Here is a 19,845-nt window from a genome sequence, read left to right on the forward strand (position 1 = left end):
TACGCCTGCCCCTATTGTCTAGGTCTTCTACTTTTCCAGCAAGTGGTGTATGGTTTCTTGCTGGTCATATACCATTTTTGATATGTGTTGTACATCGTTGCTTGTAGTATTGTGGTATTCTTCTAGGGCTGAAACTCTGCTGTTTACCTTTGATATGTCCTTTTTTAGCTTCCCATACCAGCTTTTGACCTCCCCTACTATTTATTTAATATCTTCTTTCGTACATAAAGAGTTAATGTCCTCCTTTGTCAGGATTTGGGGTGTACTTGGCATGGGGAGTGGTTGCTGTGTGTCTGTTTGTCCTGTGTTCTTTGTAGGTTCCATTTTCTGGGCACTGCTGGTCAATTCTTGAGATTTTAAATACTGCTGTATAGGCTTAGAATGCGTCTCAGGCTTATTTGACCTGCGGCCTGGCATGACCAGTGTTGGGGGTAAATGGTAGTTTTTCTCTTTAGTTTCACAGTTTTCTGCTACCTCTTGTCTATCTATGTATATTAAGGTGTTTTTTGTATTGTTTTTTTTTTTTGTACTATTACAATAGGTCCCCTGGACCGTTTTAATTATATGAGGCTTCTCTCCCTGTCACAATCCTGTGTGTCAGCTCTAATTGATATCTGCCAGCAGGCAGCTCTAACCCAGGGAAATCTTAAGAAAGTATAGTTGTGCTACCGGATCTGTGGCTTTTTGTTAGGTGCCGTGGTGTGTTTGCATTTTTAGTGTTCAGGGCTTGTGCTCAGATCAGGTCCCTATTGTGTCGCACCTCGTGCTGTCTGCAAGGTTTGGTGACTCTGCTGCACTTGAATCTCTGCCTCCAGGTGCCGTGCTGTCTCTTTACAAACTTGTTTTCCGGCTAATGCTTGTACGCTCTACACAACTGCGCTGTTGTGGTTTGGCCTCAGATGCAGTCTGCTTCTATGTTCCGGGAGCTCCCTTTGCCGATTACGGTGGGGGTAATCTGTTATGCAAGGCTGGTCCCTGATATCTCCGAACCGTATGGTGCTTTTTTTTTTGGGCTGGTATTATTATTCTATCATGCTAATTTTATAGAGTCTGGGTAGTGGGGCCTAGGAGCTGATGATTCAGTCGGCCATCTCCCTGCGTGACAAAGCTCCGCCCTCCAGATATATTTTTTTTTATCTAAAAAGGGCATTTATACATATATTTTTACAATACATTTGTAAATGCATTCCAAAAATGTAATTAAAATGTCTTTTCCAAACACATATATTTTTGAATAACATAGTAACATAGTTACTATGTTACTATGTTATTCAAAAATATAGGTGTAACATAGTAGATGAAGTTAAAAAAAGACCGAAGTCCATCGAGTTTAACCTATACAAATCTAAAATATATACAAAAAGCTCCAGTTAATCTTAAATAATCCCACTAAAAGGTGACCCATTTAATACTAGCAATAATATCCATGAATTTTGTTTATAGACAGAAATGTATCCAAATAATTTTTAAATGTATCTAGGGTATTGGCATTCACTACCACCTTTGGTAATGAGTTGCACAATTTTATTGCTCTTACAGTGAAAAAACATTTCCGTTGCAGGAGATTATATCTCTTTTCCTCCAACCTTAAATTGTGACCTCTGGTCACAAACAATTTTCTTGGAATAAACAGAGCTTCTGCTATCTCTGTATATGGGCCTTGAACATATTTATATAAAGTAATCATGTCACCTCTTAAGCGCCTTTTTTCGAAAGAAAACAGACCCAGTTTGGGTAGCCTCTCCTCATTGGTTAAATTCTCCAATACCCTTATTAGCTTTGTGGCCCTTCTCTGAACTTTTTCTAGTTCTGCAATATCTTTTTTTGCAATTGGTCCCCAGAACTGCACTCCATACTCAAGGTGAGGTCTTACCAGGGCTTTATATAGTGACAGAATTATGCTTTCCTTCCTTGAGTCAATGCCTCTTTTAATACATGCTAGTATCTTATTAGCCTTTGAAGCTGCTGCCCTGCATTGTGTACCCATATTTAGCTTGTTATCTATTACTACCCCCAAATCCCTTTCCTCCTGTGTTTGGCTTGTCCCATTTAAATAATATGCTGCCTGCTTATTTTTACTTCCAAAATTTAGTAATTTTTGCAGGTCCCTTTGTAGCGAAAGTTCATCCTGCGCTGACCTAATGACCTTACTTAACTTAGTATCATCTGCAAAAATAGAGGAGATGTTGCTATTTAATCCTAACTCCAAGTAATTTATAAAAATATTAAAAAGAATAGGGCCCAGCACTGATCCCTGGGGTACTCCACTGATTACCTTTGTCCAATCTGAGTATGATCCATTTACTACTACTCGTTGCTCCCTATCTTTTATCCAGTTATTTATCCATAAACTAACATTTTCAGCTATTCCCAGTCCCTTATTTTGTGCATCAATCTCTCATGTGGCACTGTATCAAACGCCTTTGCAAAATCTAAGTATATCACATCAACTGATTCCCTTTTATCTATATTTTACTTACTTCCTCGTAGAATCTAATTAGATTAGTTTGACATGATCTATTTCTCCTAAAACCATGCTGATTAGCATTTATAATCTTGTTTACATGAATATGCTCATCAATATAATCCTTTATAATCCCTTCAAATATCTTCCCCACTATTGATGTCAGACTAACTGGTCTATAGCTTCCTGGATCATCCCTACTTCCCTTTTTGAAGAGTGGCACCACATCAGCTTTACGCCAATCCTTGGGTACCATGCCTGAGGATAATGAGTTTTGAAAAATTAAGAGTAGAGGTTTGTCTATAACAGTGCTAAATTCCCTTAACACCCTTGGTGTATTCCATCTGGGCCTGGAGTTTTATTTACCTTAATATTATCCAATTTGTTCCTGATATCCTCTATACATAACCCAATTAATGGTATGGGCTGGCATGTTCTATTTTGTTCCAAAGTATCATCCAATGGTTCCTCTCATGTGGAGCTCCCCTCTAGACAGGAAACATGGCCTCCACTTTTTTGTTTGCTTTTTTTTTTTTCAAATCAACTTTAATGTAACAACCAATAGACAATAATTATGAAAACTAAACATTTTGCAGCTTTCTTGATCTTAATGTTCAGTCACAGTGGTTTATACTTAAAGTGTCAGTAAACCTTAAAAATAATGTTATATAATTCTGCACATAGTGCAGAATTATATAACATTATATTAGCGCAAACATTATAAATCATAATTTCCCCTTTCAATTTTTTTAAAAAAACTGCTGTTGTAAAACAGCAGTTTTTTTACAAAATTGAAAGGGGAAATTATGATTTATAATGTTTGCGCTAATATAATGTTATATAATTCTGCACTATGTGCAGAATTATATAACATTATTTTTAAGGTTTACTGACACTTTAAGTATAAACCACTGTGACTGAACATTAAGATCAAGAAAGCTGCAAAATGTTTAGTTTTCATAATTATTGTCTATTGGTTGTTACATTAAAGTTGATTTGAAAAAAAAAAAGCAAACAAAAAAGTGGAGGTCATGTTTCCTGTCTAGAGGGGAGCTCCAGTCTGCAGCCAGACCCTTGTCAAGTTTTGCAGTGAGTTTGCCATGTGTCAGGTGAGGGGGAAACCATGAGGTATGTAATAGCAGGGAGGGTATAGAATGCAGTGAGTTGCCATGTGTCAGGTGAGGGGGAAGCCATGAGGTATGTAATAGCAGGGAGGGTATAGAATGCAGTGAGTAGTCATGTGTCAGGTGAGGGGGAAACCATGAGGTATGTAATAGCAGGGAGGGTATAGAATGCAGTGAGTTGCCATGTGTCAGGTGAGGGGGAAACCATGAGGTATATAATAGCAGGGAGGGTATAGAATGCAGTGAGTTGCCATGTGTCAGGTGAGGGGGAAGCCATGAGGTATGTAATAGCAGGGAGGGTATAGAATGCAGTGAGTAGTCATGTGTCAGGTGAGGGGGAAACCATGAGGTATGTAATAGCAGGGAGGGTATAGAATGCAGTGAGTTGCCATGTGTCAGGTGAGGGGGAAACCATGAGGTATATAATAGCAGGGAGGGTATAGAATGCAGTGAGTTGCCATGTGTCAGGTGAGGGGGAAGCCATGAGGTATGTAATAGCAGGGAGGGTATAGAATGCAGTGAGTAGTCATGTGTCAGGTGAGGGGGAAACCATGAGGTATGTAATAGCAGGGAGGGTATAGAATGCAGTGAGTTGCCATGTGTCAGGTGAGGGGGAAACCATGAGGTATATAATAGCAGGGAGGGTATAGAATGCAGTGAGTTGCCATGTGTCAGGTGAGGGGGAAGCCATGAGGTATGTAATAGCAGGGAGGGTATAGAATGCAGTGAGTAGTCATGTGTCAGGTGAGGGGGAAACCATGAGGTATATAATAGCAGGGGGGTATATAATGCAGTGAGTAGTCATGTGTCAGGTGAGGGGGAAGCCATGAGGTATATAATAGCAGGGAGGGTATAGAATGCAATGAGTAGTCATGTGTCAGGTAAGGGGGAAGCCATAAGGTATATAATAGCAGGGGGGTATATAATGCAGTGAGTAGTCATGTGTCAGTTGAGGGGGAAGCCATGAGGTATATAATAGCAGGGAGGGTATAGAATGCAATGAGTAGTCATGTGTCAGGTAAGGGGGAAGCCATGAGGTATATAATAGCAGGGAGGGTATAGAATGCAATGAGTAGTCATGTGTCAGGTAAGGGGGAAGCCATGAGGTATATAATAGCAGGGAGGGTATAGAATGCAGTGAGTTGTCATGTGTCAGGTGAGGGGGAAGCCATGAGGTATATAATAGCAGGGAGAATATAGTATGCAATGAGTAGTCATGTGTCAGGTAAGGGGAAGCCATGAGGTATATAATAGCAGGGAGGTATAGTATGCAATGAGTATTCATGTGTCAGGTGAGGGGGAAGCCATGAGGTATAAAATAGAAGGTAGGGTATAGTATGCAATGAGGTGTCAGGTGAGGGGGAAGCCGTGAGGTATATAATAGCAGGGAGGTATAGTATGCAATGAGTAGTCATGTGTCAGGTGAGGGGGAAGCCATGAGGTATATAATAGCAGGGAGGTATAGTATGCAATGAGTAGTCATGTGTCCGGTAAGGGGGAAGCCATGAGGTATATAATAGCAGGGAGGGTATAGAATGCAGTGAGTTGTCATGTGTCAGGTGAGGGGGAAGCCGTGAGGTATATAATAGCAGGGAGGTATAGTATGCAATGAGTAGTCATGTGTCAGGTGAGGGGGAAGCCATGAGGTATATAATAGCAGGGAGGGTATAGAATGCAATGAGTAGTCATGTGTCCGGTAAGGGGGAAGCCATGAGGTATATAATAGCAGGGAGGGTATAGAATGCAGTGAGTAGTCATGTGTCAGGTAAGGGGGAAGCCATGAGGTATATAATAGCGGGGGGGGGTATATAATGCAGTGAGTAGTCATGTGTCAGGTGAGGGGGAAGCGATTAGGTATATAATAGCAGGGGGTATATAATGCAGTGAGTAGTCATGTGTCAGGTGAGGGGAAGCCATTAGGTATATAATAGCAGGTGGTATATAATGCAGTGAGTAGTCATGTGTCAGGTAAGGGGGAAGCCATGAGGTATATAATAGCGGGGGGGTATATAATGCAGTGAGTAGTCATGTGTCAGGTGAGAGGGAAGCCATGAGGTATATAATAGCAGGGAGGTATATAATGAACTGAGTAGTCATGTGTCAGGTAAGGGGGAAGCCATGAGGTATATAATAGCGGGGGGGTATATAATGCACTGAGTAGTCATGTGTCAGGTAAGGGGGAAGCCATGAGGTATATAATAGCAGGGGGGTATATAATGCAGTGAGTAGTCATTTGTCAGGTAAGGGGGAAGCCATGAGGTATATAATAGCAGGGAGGGTATAGAATGCAGTGAGTAGTCATGTGTCAGGTAAGGGGGAAGCCATGAGGTATATAATAGCAGGGGGGTATATAATGCAGTGAGTAGTCATGTGTCAGGTGAGGGGGAAGCCATGAGGTATATAATAGCAGGGAGGGTATAGAATGCAATGATTAGTCATTTGTCAGGTAAGGGGGAAGCCATGAGGTATATAATAGCAGGGAGGGTACAGAATGCAATGAGTAGTCATTTGTCAGGTAAGGGGGAAGCCATGAGGTATATAATAGCAGGGGGGTATATAAAGCAGTGAGTAGTCATGTTTCAGGTGAGGGAGAAGCCATGAGGTATATAATAGCTGGGAGGGTATAGAATGCAATGAGTAGTCATGTGCCAGGTAAGGGGGAAGCCATGAGGTATATAATAGCAGGGAGGGTATAGTATGCAGTGAGTAGTCATGTGTCAGGTAAGGGGGAAACCATGAGGTATATAATAGCAGGGGGTATATATAGGCTTACCATAATTTTTAGAGGTGAAACTGGGACCACCTTGTGCGGTGCCAGTGGGGGTGTGGCCAGGGGTGTGGTCAAGGGGGCGTGGCGATTACCGGTCCTTTTAAAGTAGTAGCTTTTATATGCATAATGTTTTGTGGATACTGTACCCTTCCTCAGTCAAACAACAAGTGAATCACACAGTTTAAATAGACCATAACACCACCCCCTAGTGAAAAAGGCACCATTATGTTGTCATCGCAACCCATACACAACATGAGCAAATAAATCATTCATCTAAATCTCAGATTCTAAATAATACCAAACATCAAGCATAATTATCAATTTCATAAAATAGTGAAAAGAGTATACATCACACAATTTAATATCTGCAGTGTAATATGTGTTTTATGTGTCTAATTAAAGGGACACTGAACCCAAATGTTTTCTTTCGTAATTCAGATAGATCATGAAATTTTAAGCAACTTTGTAATTTACTCCTATTATCAAATGTTCTTCATTCTCTTGGTATCTTTATTTGAAATGTAAGTTTAGATGCCGGCCCATTTTTAGTGAACAACCTGGGTTGTTCTTGCTGATTGGTGGATAAATTCATCCACCAATAAAAAAGTGCTGTCCAGAGTGCTAAACCAAAAAAGAAGCTTAGATGCCTTCTTTTTCAAATAAAGATAGCAAGTGAACGAAGAAAATTTGATAATAGGAGTAAATTAGAAAGTTGCTTAAAATTGCATGCTCTATCTGAATCACGAAAGAAAAAATGTGGGTTTAGTAGCCCTTTAAGGAACAGAGCCTTACTTATAAGGCATACATGCAACATTGAATGAAATAAGTAAAAAAGAAACACATACTTGCTATAGCTGTTTAAGAGGCTACTCTATACCATAATGCAGGAAGATTACAGCCAAAATGCTGCATGAAGTAAAGCAAGGTCCATGCCAAAAAATCCTGCCTGTATGCACTTCCTGGTCATACCCATATGATTCCCCTAAAGGTGTATCACTGGTGATGTCACCAGGGGTCAGGGGGGTGTTAAATTCTTAGAAAAATAAACCAAGTAGTATTACAAAATTAAAAAACCCTATGCTGCTCACTCAGCCTGTATTACTAAATGTAAACTTTGAAGGACACGAACATTAAAGTGAAGGTAAAGTTACCCTCATCACTATCTAGAATATGATTCAATCGTTAAAAATAATTAATAACAGGGGGGTATATAAAGCAGTGAGTAGTCATGTGTCAGGTGAGGGGGAAGCCATGAGGTATGTAATAGTAGGGAAGGTATATAATGCAGTGAGTAGTCATGTGTCAGGTGAGGGGGAAGCCATGAGGTATGTAATAGTAGGGAAGGTATATAATGCAGTGAGTAGTCATGTGTCAGGTGAGGGGGAAGCCATGAGGTATATAATAGCAGGGAGGGTATAGAATGCAATGAGTAGTCATGTGTCAGGTAAGGGGGAAGCCATAAGGTATATAATAGCAGGGGGGTATATAATGCAGTGAGTAGTCATGTGTCAGTTGAGGGGGAAGCCATGAGGTATATAATAGCAGGGAGGGTATAGAATGCAGTGAGTTGCCATGTGTCAGGTGAGGGGGAAACCATGAGGTATATAATAGCAGGGGGGTATATAATGCAGTGAGTAGTCATGTGTCAGGTGAGGGGGAAGCCATGAGGTATATAATAGCAGGGAGGGTATAGAATGCATCACTCTACACAAGCATCAAACACGACGATGGTATAAAAGCGGTGGAGTCTTATTTACATAAAGATAAAACTCTAAAAAAAGAACAAGCACAATTTATATTAGATGGTATAACTTACATTCTGAATCAGAACTATTTTTCCTTTAATGGGAAATTTTATTTACAGTTAACAGGTACAGCTATGGGCACGAGGTTTGCGCCAAGTTATGCTAATTTATTTATGGGTAACTGGGAAGAAAATTTCATCCAGACTCATGAGCTTGGCGCAAACCTCGTGCTATATAAAAGATATATAGATGATATCATAATGATTTGGCAAGGCGACATTATACATTTAGACCAATTTTTAGCAGATATGAATTGTAACACCCTAGGTTTAAAATTTACGAATGTTATAAGTAAAGAAAAAATAGTATTCCTCGATCTAGAAATTGAAATAGTAGATAACTCATTAAACACGAAAACACATTTTAAGCAAGTAGATGCTAATAACCTAATACACTCAGAGAGCTGCCATCTAAAAAGATGGAAAGAGAACGTACCAAAGGGACAATGCATCCGTTTGCGTAGAAATTGTTCAAAAAATACAGATTATCTGGAACAAGCTGATTTCCTGGAAAGAAAGTTCCTTGAGAAAGGTTATAACAAAGACTTAATAACTAAAGCTAAAAAAGATATTGAATCGGTTGATAGAAAAGAATTCCTGAAGTATAAAGATAAACCAAACACATCCACTCTAGATAGTAACAGCATCAATGTATCACTTATTACTAACTACAACGAAGATTTCAAAACTCTGAGAAAAATAATGAATAAACACTGGCATTTAGTACAGAATGACCCTATCATTGGTAATAAAGTCTCCCCATATCCAAATATCATCTATAGAAAGGCTAGAAATCTAAAAACTATTCTAGCTCCGAGTGAGTTCAAAAATGACTCAAACAAGACAATACAAACTAGCCTATCAGGAGAAAATATAAATGGTTTTTTTCCATGTATAAACTGCAAGTCATGTCAGTACAGTTGTAAAACAAAGGAATATAAGTCTACACAAACAGGAAAAGTATATAAAATAGATAGTACCATCAGATGCCAAGATAAAGGGATAGTATATATGATACAGTGCACATGTAATAAACAATATATTGGGGAGACAACTAGAACCCTTAAAGAAAGGATCCGTGAGCACCTATGGACAATCGAAAAAGGAAAGAAAGATACATACTTATATCAACACTTCAAAGAAAAGCATAATAATAACTTGGCAGACTTCAGATTTTGGGGTATCAAAAAAATAACTAAAAACTGGAGAGGGGGCAGCCTAGAAGTAGAACTACTTAGAATTGAATCAGAGACTATATACACCCTACAAACACTACAACCCCAGGGACTTAATTCAGAACTAGAAATATCCATTTTTCTATAAATCGTTTATTATTTATAATTTATATTAATTTTTATTTAACTTATAAGATATCTGGTTTTAACCTGATCAATATAACCACAAATCTTTTATTTTATCTGGTACTTTTTTTAGTTAAATACCTGACTTTTTATTTCTTTCACAGCATAATTTTTGTCGCTCACACAGATCTTACACACCACATCGGTGATTTAATATTTTGCTGTAGATATCCCCTTATATTTACCCTTATAGCTGTTAGCACAGTCAATATCTCCGATAAATTAAAGGTCTGTTATTCATATTTAGCCTGTTATAGATACTCTTTGAAAACTTATCAATATTCTCTCTTTATTCAGATTGACCACATTAATTTATCTGTCCAAGTTACAGGTATAGTTTTATTACTCTCACTACATCAGTGACATAACATACACCATCTATTTCTTATATAGTCCCTCAAACATTCCGCAAGGTTTAAATTTATCTAAGTGTTTAGTATCACAGGAGTTTATACTTTGTCACAACAATAATAGATTCATATCTGTTATATTGTTCGATTTATTTATATCAGAACATTGTATGTATCAAAATGTTGTATGTATCAAAAATCAGTGATATAACAAACGCTATCACTTCTATATAGCCCTTTTTATTACCCTGTATAAATATAAATATGCTAAGAATTTTTAGTAATACAGGAGATAATGGTTATATACCACCTTATGTATATGCATAAGCAACACCTATAGTCCACCTTTATGAAAAGAGGTGTTGTATACCGGATCCAATAGGAATCAATAAGCAATCAACCAATGATATCCAAAGTACACCTTTAAAAAGTCTGTAATATACACCTGGAGTATCTTGATAAAGCCCTCTCAGGGTGAAACGCGTAGAATTTACTCCAGAAAGCTTGTTTTTATGTGGAACCCACCAAAGATTGAAATACACGCAAAAGCTGCGATCCAGCCCCTCCTGTGGACTCTCTAATTTTTTGATTTAGGAGATAAAACCGCTGCAAGGACCAGGGATCTGATCAGCAAATAGCGAGTATCCACGTTTACTACTACAACCGTTTTTAAACACGGCTACAGCAGGCACACATTTGTCTGACCTTTGTTCAACTACCATCATTTCAGTAAAAGAAACAAGTCATTATTATTAATATATTGGCCGATATATTTCTACGGAACACCAGACGTTCCACCTATCAGAAAAGGGGTGTGTAACCCAAACCGCCAATCACCATATCAGCGAGCTGTTTTGTCTTTGAAGCCGCGGAATACACCACCATACTGAGACCCGGTGCAAGGACAGAATAAACGCACGCCCGGTCTGTCAGCCTTCATAATCATCTCTAACTGTAAGGTACCTTACGATTTGCAGTAACACTGTATCACATACCACCAAATATGCCCAGTTAACTGCGGCTGAGCAAACTTCTTGTCGACAGATATCACTGATTACAAGGGAGACGTCCCGAATATAATATTTGAACCATTTTAATTATATTGATGTTGTTTTATTGATTTTTTAGGATTAAATATTTTATGCAGTAAACAGCCATAGAAATTGATTTTTTACTACACAATCTGTCACTTATTATCTTTTTTAGGAATAAATATTCTATGCATTAACAGCCATAGATATTCATTTTTTACCACACAATCTGTCACTTATTATCTATACATATAGACCTCAATTGTCCACCATATCTGACGTAGACACGTAACTATTTTATCATTTTCACATCTTCTTATATTTTACTCACATTAGTATTGACGATGTCAAATAGGTAAATACCTTCATCACAATTTTTGTTTACTAAAACTCGCTGCCACTATATCAAATTGTGACACTATATAGTTATTAGTAGGACTTTATTAGATACCCGTATCACTTGTTTAAATCTTCACTCTGACGGACAGCCGTCTATTAACTTAACAGTCACCATTCTGGTAGTGTTATCCTAGCTAATCTAACCATTAGCGCCAGTTACCCCCTTTTAATTTTTAGCACCTACACTTTTTTAAACTACTAAGGAGGAGTAGTTTATCCTTTAACCAGGCATTTAGGATAACAGTTAGCGCCAACACTCAATTCTATACACTTGATCAGGTGAGGGGGAAGCCATGAGGTATATAATAGCAGGGAGGGTATAGAATGCAATGAGTAGTCATGTGTCAGGTAAGGGGGAAGCCATAAGGTATATAATAGCAGGGGGGTATATAATGCAGTGAGTAGTCATGTGTCAGTTGAGGGGGAAGCCATGAGGTATATAATAGCAGGGAGGGTATAGAATGCAGTGAGTTGCCATGTGTCAGGTGAGGGGGAAACCATGAGGTATATAATAGCAGGGGGGTATATAATGCAGTGAGTAGTCATGTGTCAGGTGAGGGGGAAGCCATGAGGTATATAATAGCAGGGAGGGTATAGAATGCAATGAGTAGTCATGTGTCAGGTAAGGGGGAAGCCATAAGGTATATAATAGCAGGGGGGTTTAAAATGCAGTGAGTAGTCATGTGTCAGTTGAGGGGGAAGCCATGAGGTATATAATAGCAGGGAGGGTATAGAATGCAATGAGTAGTCATGTGTCAGGTAAGGGGGAAGCCATGAGGTATATAATAGCAGGGAGGGTATAGAATGCAATGAGTAGTCATGTGTCAGGTAAGGGGGAAGCCATGAGGTATATAATAGCAGGGAGGGTATAGAATGCAGTGAGTTGTCATGTGTCAGGTGAGGGGGAAGCCATGAGGTATATAATAGCAGGGAGAATATAGTATGCAATGAGTAGTCATGTGTCAGGTAAGGGGAAGCCATGAGGTATATAATAGCAGGGAGGTATAGTATGCAATGAGTATTCATGTGTCAGGTGAGGGGGAAGCCATGAGGTATATAATAGAAGGTAGGGTATAGTATGCAATGAGGTGTCAGGTGAGGGGGAAGCCGTGAGGTATATAATAGCAGGGAGGTATAGTATGCAATGAGTAGTCATGTGTCAGGTGAGGGGGAAGCCATGAGGTATATAATAGCAGGGAGGTATAGTATGCAATGAGTAGTCATGTGTCAGGTAAGGGGGAAGCCATGAGGTATATAATAGCAGGGTGGTATTTAATGCAGTGAGTAGTCATGTGTCCGGTAAGGGGGAAGCCATGAGGTATATAATAGCAGGGAGGGTATAGAATGCAGTGAGTTGTCATGTGTCAGGTGAGGGGGAAGCCATGAGGTATATCATAGCAGGGAGGTATAGTATGCAATGAGTAGTCATGTGTCAGGTAAAGGGGAAGCCATGAGGTATATAATAGCAGGGAGGTATATAATGCAGTGGGTAGGCATGTGTCAGGTGAGGGGGAAGCCATGAGGTATATAATAGCAGGGAGGGTATATAATGCAGTGAGTAGTCATTTGTCAGGTAAGGGGGAAGCCATGAGGTATATAATGCAGTGAGTAGTCATGTGTCAGGTAAGGGGGAAGCCATGAGGTATATAATAGCGGGGGGGGGTATATAATGCAGTGAGTAGTCATGTGTCAGGTGAGGGGGAAGCCATTAGGTATATAATAGCAGGGTGTATATAATGCAGTGAGTAGTCATGTGTCAGGTGAGGGGGAAGCCATTAGGTATATAATAGCAGGTGGTATATAATGCAGTGAGTAGTCATGTGTCAGGTAAGGGGGAAGCCATGAGGTATATAATAGCGGGGGGGGGTATATAATGCACTGAGTAGTCATGTGTCAGGTAAGGGGGAAGCCATGAGGTATATAATAGCGGGGGGGTATATAATGCAGTGAGTAGTCATGTGTCAGGTGAGGGGGAAGCCATCAGGTATATAATAGTGGGGGGGTATATAATGCACTGAGTAGTCATGTGTCAGGTAAGGGGGAAGCCATGAGGTATATAATAGCGGGGGGGTATATAATGCAGTGAGTAGTCATGTGTCAGGTGAGAGGGAAGCCATGAGGTATATAATAGCAGGGAGGTATATAATGAACTGAGTAGTCATGTGTCAGGTAAGGGGGAAGCCATGAGGTATATAATAGCGGGGGGGGGTATATAATGCACTGAGTAGTCATGTGTCAGGTAAGGGGGAAGCCATGAGGTATATAATAGCAGGGGGGTATATAATGCAGTGAGTAGTCATTTGTCAGGTAAGGGGGAAGCCATGAGGTATATAATAGCAGGGAGGGTATAGAATGCAGTGAGTAGTCATGTGTCAGGTAAGGGGGAAGCCATGAGGTATATAATAGCAGGGGGGTATATAATGCAGTGAGTAGTCATGTGTCAGGTGAGGGGGAAGCCATGAGGTATATAATAGCAGGGAGGGTATAGAATGCAATGATTAGTCATTTGTCAGGTAAGGGGGAAGCCATGAGGTATATAATAGCAGGGAGGGTACAGAATGCAATGAGTAGTCATTTGTCAGGTAAGGGGGAAGCCATGAGGTATATAATAGCAGGGGGGTATATAAAGCAGTGAGTAGTCATGTTTCAGGTGAGGGAGAAGCCATGAGGTATATAATAGCTGGGAGGGTATAGAATGCAATGAGTAGTCATGTGCCAGGTAAGGGGGAAGCCATGAGGTATATAATAGCAGGGAGGGTATAGTATGCAGTGAGTAGTCATGTGTCAGGTAAGGGGGAAACCATGAGGTATATAATAGCAGGGGGTATATATAGGCTTACAATAATTTTTAGAGGTGAAACTGGGACCACCTTGTGCGGTGCCAGTGGGGGTGTGGCCAGGGGTGTGGTCAAGGGGGCGTGGCGATTACCGGTCCTTTTAAAGTAGTAGCTTTTATATGCATAATGTTTTGTGGATACTGTACCCTTCCTCAGTCAAACAACAAGTGAATCACACAGTTTAAATAGACCATAACACCACCCCCTAGTGAAAAAGGCACCATTATGTTGTCATCGCAACCCATACACAACATGAGCAAATAAATCATTCATCTAAATCTCAGATTCTTAATAATACCAAACATCAAGCATAATTATCAATTTCATAAAATAGTGAAAAGAGTATACATCACACAATTTAATATCTGCAGTGTAATATGTGTTTTATGTGTCTAATTAAAGGGACACTGAACCCAAATGTTTTCTTTCGTAATTCAGATAGATCGTGAAATTTTAAGCAACTTTGTAATTTACTCCTATTATCAAATGTTCTTCATTCTCTTGGTATCTTTATTTGAAATGTAAGTTTAGATGCCGGCCCATTTTTAGTGAACAACCTGGGTTGTTCTTGCTGATTGGTGGATAAATTCATCCACCAATAAAAAAGTGCTGTCCAGAGTGCTAAACCAAAAAAGAAGCTTAGATGCCTTCTTTTTCAAATAAAGATAGCAAGTGAACGAAGAAAATTTGATAATAGGAGTAAATTAGAAAGTTGCTTAAAATTGCATGCTCTATCTGAATCACGAAAGAAAAAAATGTGGGTTTAGTAGCCCTTTAAGGAACAGAGCCTTACTTATAAGGCATACATGCAACATTGAATGAAATAAGTAAAAAAGAAACACATACTTGCTATAGCTGTTTAAGAGGCTACTCTATACCATAATGCAGGAAGATTACAGCCAAAATGCTGCATGAAGTAAAGCAAGGTCCATGCCAAAAAATCCTGCCTGTATGCACTTCCTGGTCATACCCATATGATTCCCCTAAAGGTGTATCACTGGTGATGTCACCAGGGGTCAGGGGGGTGTTAAATTCTTAGAAAAATAAACCAAGTAGTATTACAAAATTAAAAAACCCTATGCTGCTCACTCAGCCTGTATTACTAAATGTAAACTTTGAAGGACACGAACATTAAAGTGAAGGTAAAGTTACCCTCATCACTATCTAGAATATGATTCAATCGTTAAAAATAATTAATAACAGGGGGGTATATAAAGCAGTGAGTAGTCATGTGTCAGGTGAGGGGGAAGCCATGAGGTATGTAATAGTAGGGAAGGTATATAATGCAGTGAGTAGTCATGTGTCAGGTGAGGGGGAAGCCATGAGGTATGTAATAGTAGGGAAGGTATATAATGCAGTGAGTAGTCATGTGTCAGGTGAGGGGGAAGCCATGAGGTATATAATAGCAGGGGGGTATATAAAGCAGTGAGTAGTCATGTGTCAGGTGAGGGAGAAGCCATGAGGTATGTAATAGTAAGGAGGGTATATAATGCAGTGAGTAGTCATGTGTCAGGTGAGGGGGAAGCCATGAGGTATATAATAGCAGGGGGGTATATAAAGCAGTGAGTAGTCATGTGTCAGGTGAGGGAGAAGCCATGAGGTATGTAATAGTAGGGAGGGTATATAATGCAGTGAGTAGTCATGTGTCAGGTGAGGGGGAAGCCATGAGGTATATAATAACAGGTGGGTATATAAAGCAGTGAGTAGTCATGTGTCAGGTGAGGGAGAAGCCATGAGGTATATAATAACAGGTGGGTATATAATGCAGTGAGTAGTCATGTGTCAGGTGAGGGGGAAGCCATGAGGTATATAATAACAGGTGGGTATATAAAGCAGTGAGTAGTCATGTGTCAGGTGAGGGAGAAGCCATGAGGTATATAATAGCAGGGGGGTATATAAAGCAGTGAGTAGTCATGTGTCAGGTAAGGGAGAAGCCATGAGGTATATAATAGCAGGGGGGAATATAATGCAGTGAGTAGTCATATGTCAGGTAAGGCGGAAGCCATGTGGTATATAATAGCAGGGGGGTATATAATGCAGTGAGTAGTCATATGTCAGGTAAGGGGGAAGCCATGAGGTATATAATAGCAGTGAGGGTATAGAATGCAGTGAATAGTCATGTGTCAGGTAAGGGGGAAGCCGTGAGGTATATAATAGCAGGGGGGTATATATAGCAGTGAGTAGTCATGTGTCAGGTGAGGGGGAAGCCATGAGGTATATAATAGCAGGGGGGTATATATAGCAGTGAGTAGTCATGTGTCAGGTAAGGGGGAAGCCATGAGGTATATAATAGCAGGGGGGTATATAATGCAGTGAGTAGTCATGTGTCAGGTGAGGGGGATGCCATGAGGTATATAATAGCAGGGAGGGTATAGAATGCAATGAGTAGTCATGTGTCAGGTAAGGGGGAAGCCATGAGGTATATAATAGCAGGGGGGTATATAATGCAGTAAGTAGTCATGTGTCAGGTGAGGGGGAAGCCATGAGGTATATAATAGCAGGGGGGTATATAATGCAGTGAGTAGTCATGTGTCAGGTAAGGGGGAAGCCATGAGGTATATAATAGCAGGGGGGTATATAATGCAGTGAGTAGTCATGTGTCAGGTAAGGGGGAAGCCATGAGGTATATAATAGCAGGGGGGTATATATAGCAGTGAGTAGTCATGTGTCAGGTGAGGGGGAAGCCATGAGGTATATAATAGCAGTGAGGGTATAGAATGCAGTGAGTAGTCATGTGTCAGGTGAGGGGGAAGCCATGAGGTATATAATAGCAGGGGGGTATATAATGCAGTGAGTAGTGATGTGTCAGGTGAGGGGGAAGCCATGAGGTATATAATAGCAGGGGGGTATATAATGCAGTGAGTAGTCATGTGTCAGGTGAGGGGGATGCCATGAGGTATATAATAGCAAGGAGGGTATAGAATGCAATGAGTAGTCATGTGTCAGGTAAGGGGGAAGCCATGAGGTATATAATAGCAGGGGGGTATATATAGCAGTGAGTAGTCATGTGTCAGGTGAGGGGGAAGCCATGAGGTATATAATAGCAGGGGGGTATATAATGCAGTGAGTAGTCATGTGTCAGGTGAGGGGGAAGCCATGAGGTATATAATAGCAGGGGGGTATATAATGCAGTGAGTAGTCATGTGTCAGGTGAGGGGGAAGCCATGAGGTATATAATAGCAGGGAGGATGTACAATGCAATGTGTGAGAATATCAGGCTTCTCAATAGTGTTTGTAACATGTGGCATTACCCCCATTTGTATACCGAGGCTTTGCTTAGCAGGGGCTTAACACATCAGACTTTAATATGCAGGGCCTGGAATTCACAGAACATACAAAAACATACAGATTTACTGTGACTGCAGCAAATATAAAAAATGATTATTTACCTCATAAAATGCCAAGTGCTTGTAAAACTTTCAATAGTGTTCTAGCAAAAATAAAAACCAAATCCTCTACAAATATTATTCTCCATTTCATCAGCCCCAACATAGCAAGTTAAACATAAGGCATAGTTGCCAACATTTCAAAAAAAATTCCAGGGACACTTTGCAGCAGAGCAAGCAAGCGGGTTACTGGAGTATTGACGACCTACTGTTCAACTGCTCTGCCCACTCAGTTCTGCAATCAAAACACACCCATTTGAAAGTAATAGTATAATTTAGACTTATCCATAGTTTATTATACAGATTACAGCACCAAGCTCCTACACCTACCCAGTCTCTGGAACACATTCTGGGCATATGGTTATTTTTACAACACAGCATCGAAATTAGAAAGACAAATAATATGTGAACCCATTCAATAATAATAACAATATTCCATTAGGAATGAATTATATTTAAATAATACACTATATCTATTTATCATCTATCTATCTGTATATGTGAATGTGTGTGTGTATATATATATATATATGCAAACAACAAATGTTGTGCAAAGGAGATTTTCAGGGACATTTCCAGGGACAAAAAAAATCCAGGGACATACAACAAAATCCAGGGACTGTCCCTGGAAATCAGGGACTGTTGGCAACTATGCATAAGGTAGAATCTGTCTAATTTTAGGCTGTGCAGCATACACTAGGGTGCTTTGTAGTTTCCTATTATGCAGAGGCTAAAGGGTTATTCATTTAACCCTTGCTTGCTTGGTTTAGTACTGTAAAGTTATTCTTTCTATGCCAGATGTGCTTGAGAGAAGGGAGGCTCAGGATATAAGGAGCTTAAAGGGATAGGAAAGACAAAATTAAACTTGCACGATTCAGATAGAGCATGTAATTTGAAGACACTTTTAAAATCACTTCTATTTTCAAATGTACTTTGTTCACTTGGCATCCCTTGTTGAAAAACAATACACACATATTCCACACTAGTAGGAGCTAGATGCTGATTGGTGTCTGCACACATTTATCTCTTGTGATTGGCTAACTAGATGTGTTCATCTTACGCCCAGTAGTGCCATGCTCCCCGACCAACCACTATAATAAAGTTATTAACCCCTATTCCCACGCACCCTGACATCGCCGCCCCTATAATAAAAAATACTACCAATTAAAAAAATCTAAATTACAACTAAAAAAAAACAAATCCTACAAAAATTAAGTTTACCAAAAAAAATAAACACTAAAATCACGAAAAATAAAAAACACTAAGATTACAAAAAAAATGAACATTATGAAAAATAAAAACAATTACACTTAATCCAATAGCCCTATGAAAATAAAAAAGCCCCCCAAATAAAAACACCCCCTAGCCTACAATAAACTATCAATAGCCCTTAAAATTGTGATGTCATCAGTGGGCGGAGCTTGGCAGTCATTTCAAACTGGCCAGAAACAAATATTCATTTTAAAATAACTTTTTTACCGTTCCTGCTACATGTTATAGAAAGGGTGTAGGAGGATATTTGCAGCTTAATCTAAGGTAAGACTTTAAGATGACTAAGGTGTAGACTGTCCCTTTAAGCAGTATAAAACTACAACCATTAATTAACACTTTACCACCACGCATTTTTTAATTACATATATTACTTTCATAGCATTCAAAATTCTGCATTCAACATTTTTTGCAGCATCATCTGATAATCAATCATTGTTTAAGAATATATAATTTAACTCCCTAATATTAAATACCTAATTTTTAAGATTCTGTTAAAGGGATATAATACTCATATGCTAAATCACTTGAAACGGATGCAGTATAACTAAAAAGCTGACAGGAGAATATCACCTGAGCATCTATATGTAAAAAAGGAAAATATTTTACCTCACAATCTCATCAGCTCAGCAGAGTAAGTTCTGTGTAAAAAGTTATACTCGGCTGCTCCCAGCTGCAGGTAAAAAAAAAAAAGAAGAAGAAATGAACTGCAGCCAATCAGCATCAGCAGTGCTGAGGCCATGAACTCTTTTACTGTGATCTCATGAGATTTCACTTAACTCTCATGAGATTTCATAGTAAGCTTCCTTTAACCTGAATAGGTAAATAATATGAGAGTACACGAGGCTCATCCCCTTAGCTGTCCCAGGACAGACATACTGATTTGTTGCTTAGAAGTCCTTTACAATGGGATGTGGCTACTGAGGAACTTTTGAGGTAAAATATCTTTCTTTTTTACATAGAGATGTTCAGGTGATATTTTCTAGTCAGCTTTTTACAGCTATACTGCATCACTTTCAAGTGTTTAAACATTTGGGTATTATGGCCCTT

This window comes from Bombina bombina, chromosome 2 (assembly GCF_027579735.1).
Source record: "Bombina bombina isolate aBomBom1 chromosome 2, aBomBom1.pri, whole genome shotgun sequence".
Classification (NCBI taxonomy): Eukaryota; Metazoa; Chordata; class Amphibia; order Anura; family Bombinatoridae; genus Bombina; species Bombina bombina.